This window comes from Corythoichthys intestinalis, chromosome 15 (assembly GCF_030265065.1).
Source record: "Corythoichthys intestinalis isolate RoL2023-P3 chromosome 15, ASM3026506v1, whole genome shotgun sequence".
NCBI classification, from domain to species: Eukaryota; Metazoa; Chordata; class Actinopteri; order Syngnathiformes; family Syngnathidae; genus Corythoichthys; species Corythoichthys intestinalis.
In genome coordinates, this window is record NC_080409.1 from 46976725 (window position 1) to 46982782 (window position 6058).

At 39.2% G+C, this 6058-nt stretch overlaps 1 protein-coding gene across 1 annotated transcript in view; it reads right to left on the reverse strand.

Annotated features, from left to right (window-relative positions):
- Positions 1-6058, reverse strand: part of LOC130931535 (brain-enriched guanylate kinase-associated protein) — a 272836-nt gene that overhangs the window by 257190 nt on the left and 9588 nt on the right. The window lies entirely within an intron of this gene.

Genomic DNA, 6058 nt, shown 5'->3' on the forward strand with positions numbered 1-6058 from the left:
TATTCATTTTTTTCTTAATGCATTGCCAAAATGTATATGATCAGGAAAAATTATCGGGAATGATTGGAATTGAATCGGGAGCAAAAAAAAGCAATCGGATCGGGAAATATCGGGATCGGCAGATACTCAAACTAAAACGATCGGGATCGGATCGGGAGCAAAAAAACATGATCAGAACAACCCTAGTTAGAAACCTTTATTTCAGTGGTTCTTAACTGGGGTTCAGTGAGTAAGCCTCAGGGGTTCGCTAAAGGTGAAGAAACAAAGAGCCCTACTTTGTACACTGACTAAATCCATGCAACGTGGTGTTTTGGACCAGGTTTTGGACTGGTTTGCCTTCAATTTACAGGCTTTATTCCATTTATTTCAACTGCTAGCCCTCTATCTAATGGGAGAAGAAATGGGTTTGCTCAGTGGAAGGCTGACTGGCACTTGGGATGAGGAAGTATAACAGACCTACAGATAGCAAGAACTGCGTAGATCATTGAAAAAAAAAATTGTCATTTTACGTCATGAAAATAGTATGTGATGCAAGGATGTGACATTAAAATGAGAAAGTAGACATGAAAACAAAAATAGGAACAGTGTGAAATGAAATGAGTTTCATTTCATTTACCAGCGTGAAAATCTACAGCAAAAGGTAAATTTGAAATCTGGAAGAAATTTGTACAGGAATTCATTTAGTTAGCTCGCTAGGTTATGAATTTGTAAGAAAATGGCTTTATTATGAAATTCCGAAGGGTTCAGTGAAAGCACCTGTGAAACTCGTGGAGTTCGGTACCTTTAGCAAGGTTAAGAATCACTGCTTTATTTATTTATTTATTTACCTTTGGAGTAATTTTTTCAATTTTTACAGACGAAAACAATTTTAGCAAACATCGACAAAATTAGATGAAATTAGTCTTGCGTTTTCGTCAACAAAACCTAGACGAAGACAAACACATTGAGATGACTAAAATATGACTAACAAGTGGTTCAAAATAGACTACGACGAAAATTAAAAATCACTGCCAAAAACAGCACTGGTTCAGAGGCTTGCTTCACTTAGGGAGGGTGCCGAAAATGATGAAGTCCGAAGCCTCGCTACCCAGCTGTACCACGTGATTGCTTCAGGAAATGCTTTAGATTTTGGCGCGCGGATTTAAAGCTAGTTCCGGTATATAAACACCTCAAGCTACATTCAAAATGTGGGCGTTTGAAGGAGAGTTATGATCGGGTGAGGGTTCAGATAGTTTGGAGGTACCTTGGAGAGCTGGGGAGAGGGAAAGGTTTAGGAGTGAGGAGTATAGGCAGCATGGTCTCAGATTTTGAACTGTATATAAAACTTGTTGTCAAAATGAAAAGGATTTTGAATGGGAATTTGCTAAATTATTAGCTTGCTAGCTTAGATCAAGCGGTTTTGAATTTGACAAAAATAGCTTTATTATCTAATTCCAGGGGTTTGGTGAATCCACATGTGAAACCTGTGGGGTTCGGTACCTTTGGCAAGGTTAAGAACCACTGCTCTAGTGTCTGATTTGTCTAGTGTTTGAATGTTTGGCATATTACGAAAGACTCTCTACTGTTGTTTCTGCATTACTTTGTAAGTACTGTCCTTAGACAGTCTGGTTTCCTGTTCCTTAGTCATTTTTGGATTAACAGCCATAGCATATCTGGGTTTTAATTCTTATTAATGTATTGCTGTTTACGAAAAGTCCCTACTGTGTTTACTTAAAATGAGCTCCAATGTCTTGTTCCTTGTCAGGGAAGAAAACGCGCTCTCCTTTTGTTTTTAGAAGACTCCTACTCCAGATGCCTTTTATGAGTTTACTTATGATCGCAAGGAGAACATCAATTACACACTGAGTTCAATGATGCTCTGCTGGAGCAGAGCTTAGAGGACTATTATAATACTGTAAGAAAAGGCGGGGTTAGCCGGACAAACAATGATCGTACGTTTATTAAAAAACACGTCATATCACGAAGCGTAGGTGGGCGGCCAGGCAGCTCTTTACCAATTAAATGTCACATTGCAATTCTTGAAGGACAGCTTCACCCTTGAGAGTGTCTGCCTGCTCCTCCCTCGCTTCAGGATGTGGACAGCTGTCTAACTTGACTTATGAATTTTAGATAACCCTTTTACAATAATAAAGCTATATATCAACAACTGAGAAGCATATGTTTGGAAGTAATTTCTTGACATTCCTGTATTGTTTTTTGAAGGAACCATCCTTAAAGGTGTCTGAGTTCCTATACACTTTCTGTTCCCTTTCCTGTGTTCTTTTTTCTTTCTGAAGTGACATCCTTAGGGAGTCTGAGTTTCTGTTCCTACCATCTTCATGTTCGTGTATGTATAAATTTTGGGAGTAATATGCTAGTGTCTAAATTCTCATTCCTACACAGTGTCCTCAACCCTGAGGCTACGTCTACACAAGGATAGTGGCCTTACGTTACGTTATTATGAGTTAAAAAAATAATTTGATATTAAAACTCCTCTTGATGTTTTCGTTTTTATACAATTTGTAAAATTTGTTTAACTAGGTTGCCATTGTTGTTGACGTCACAGGGCGGTGACGTCACATGATTATGCTGCCGGGCTTCCAGAGTACGACTCTAGCGACAAACATGTGACCTGTTCAACCCTTTCAATTTGAACCCGAAAGGAACATTAATGAGCATGACAGCAGTGTCAATATTTCACAACACAAGCAGCAAAAGCAAAATGAATAGGAAAGATAGGATTAGACGAGAGGAGGGAAAAAAGACGGAATTCTGCCAAAATGTACTACACCGGTGAAACGTCTACAAGAGGCGAATTTAACAACCAAATTACGAATGTGCACTTTCAGATTGTTTTGTTTAGATGCATGCAGACAGAACCTATTAAAGATCCCTTAAGAAAATACTTATTAATGTAGTAATATCAAATAAGGGTGGTTTAAATGCGCTACGGTACTAATGTGGTGAACCGATCAACAATCTGCTTTAAAGCTACCACAAGAAAACACAATGGTTAAAAGTATGAGAGGGAAACACATGCAAAAAGTATTCTGAGGCAACGAAAAGGTAATAAATGACTCAATAAAAACACATAGTAAGTAAGTACTGTAAGTAATGTGTTGTCCGAGATTCCCTTTAAAGTGTGTATGACACCATAAAGCATGTTTATTTCATATTTCATGCAGTGTTTTATGCTCCTGAATTAAATGGACCGCTTTGATGTGTGTGGAAGCGATCGTTTTGTATATTCAATTTTTGAATCCCGCGCCATGAAAATGACTGACATCTGGCTCTAGTCTCGGGTTTGGGATGAATGAGAATGTGACGTCACCCGGGTCAGCATCTCACAATAAAGCATTTCTTTATAGCATGCAGATGGACTGCGGATTCAGCTGATTTTGTGGATTAATTTGTTTATTTTTCGCATCACGCCAGCCAAATGGCTGCAGGCTTTTGTAGCTGCACCAGGGAGAGGCGTGGGAGCCTTTTTGGGTTTCAGCATCGTGTTTTGTATTACATCAAATACTGGGATCATGGCACACCTTTCAGTGCGGATGTGGCTTGCATTTTGTGGCTGACAATACCCCCCGCCGAGAGCGCGCTATACTTGGCTTATTGCCCTCTTTGTGTGCCTGGTGTTCTGTCAAATATTCCACCCCATCAGAAATTGCAACTTTGTGTTAAAAATGGCCGAGAATACAGCGATTGCCAAGTAAACACAACAACTGCACGCAGCTCTGTCACTGTTTACGTTTTTGCCGTGTTTTTAAGCATTAAATTACGCCATATTCGTATTGACCATGTGGCAGCTACGCGCTCCTCCGACGTCGGCCGGTTTGTCCGGCAGTCATTCTCCAGGTGCTTTCCCGGCAAACGAGCTCTCCTGCCTGCAGCAGGGGAAGGACGAGCTGTAACTTGCTCGCCGCCAGGCTGGTTGACGATCGGCGAAGACAGTCATGTGACATGTCCATGATCCGGGGTAGTTTTGTGTGATTTTTTGCTTCGAAAAGCGAAACTAAGACTTTGAAACGTCACTCGGTTTGGGTTAGCATGTCAGCTAGCTGTCAAACCTCCTGGTTTGTTTACGCTCTCCTAAGCCGGGAAGGGAAATGACAAAAGTCGGACAAACTCCGGTGGCAAAAAATATCGTGGGGAGGTGCCAAGAAGTCGAAAGTTTTGACCATTATGGAGTAATTTTGCCATGTTCTATTGAATAAATTTTTAATATTTCATATTCCATTTAGCACAAGACTGTTACTTTTCATGACCATACCATTTATTTAGCAATTGGGGAAAAATACTAGGATAAAAAGAATATCCTGTAAAAATATTGTAGTAGTTAGAGTGAAACAATGACATTTTACGGCTCTCTTCGTCGCATTTTCCTCGTTCTGAATAATTCCTCCTCAATGGGCCGAATTCTGTATCAAATGAACTCATGAGCCTGCCGATGTCATCCTCCATTTGGGGACGCTAGAGCGCCATAATGGCAGGCGTGGCAAAACGGCAGATTAAAAGACTAATTTCTCATCATCTGCGCTTTTCCAAATTGTTGAATATAGTCGAATCGTCTCAAAATATGATTCTAATTCACATAATAATGCTATTTAAGACTGTTTTTATCCCTTAATATGCACTTTGAATGTAGTGCAGACAGGTATAAATCATTGTCTAAATTCCAAGGCAGAAAAAAACTTATCCGTCCTAGTGTAGCCTGAGTTTTCAACCCAAAGCTTAATCTTACCGACTTTTTTAAATTTTTTTAAATTTGAAATAATTTAGCTTTAAGTCCGCCCAGCAACAAGAGTCATGATCAGAAATTTGCAGGAATTGTGTTCAGTAGAGATGTCCCAATCGATCGGCATCCCAATCAATCGGGTCCGATCACGTCATTTTCAAAGTATCGGAATCGGCAAAAAAATATCGGACTTTTTTTTTTTTTTATTAAATCATTTTCTAATTGTATTTAACGTTACAGACATAATATGTTACACTCATCCAGAGTCTTTAGTTTAGGCTTAATGTAGGGTTATCAAATTTATCCCGATAACGGCGGTAATTTTAAAAAAAATGTATCACATTATAAATTTTAGCGCAATTAATGCATGCAGTGCACGACTCACTCATGCATTGTCGCGTTCAATCTGTAATGGCACCATTTTGCCTATATCGAGAGCTAAAAGGCAGCGTAAAATGAGTAGAGTGAATTTTCGCAGCCTTTGGAGTGTTTTTTTAATTGGCTAAAGCCTTACACTCCCTCTCCCTACGATTAAAAAATATCGTAGGGAGCAATGTGGGGAAGAAAGTTAGTAATTAATCTTTTTCTTAACACCTTATGTTATTCCCCAACGCAGAGAAGATGTATCAATTAGTAGCACTACGCACAGTCATGGTTGCACTTCCCATCATGCATTTGGGCATGGCTACAGTATCATTTACTGAAAGCTCAACAAATACACTAGATGGCAGTATTTTGTCACAATATACAAAGTCACATTTATCCTTTAAGAATTACAACTCTTTCTATCCGTGGATCCCTCTCACAGAAAGAATGTTAATAATGTAAATGCCATCTTGAGGATTTATTGTCATAATAAACAAATACAGTACTTATGTACTGAATGTTGAATGTATATATTCGTCCGAGTTTTATTCATTTTTTTCTTAATGCACTGCCAAAATGTATATGATCGGGAAAAATTATAGAGAATGATTGGAAAAAAACAATCGGATCGGGAAATATCGGGATCGGCAGATACTCAAAGTAAAACGATCGGGACTGGATCGGGAGCAAAAAAACATGATCGGAACAACCCTAGTGTTCAGTAATATATTTGGAAATACTTGTTTGTGTGATTTATACACGTGAATTAAACAGCACAGCAGTCTGTCAGAGATGCAGCTGTATTGTAGTTTTCCTAACGTTTTATTTGTTTTACCATAATTTCCTAACAGGGCCATCACAGGCAACACAGTGGTGGCCTTTGATTACACATGCCCCTCAGCCCTTAGAAAGAAGTGGCAGAGGGTCGGTGGGGGGGATCACACTCTTTCTCTTTTATGAGGTAGGAGGAGCTTG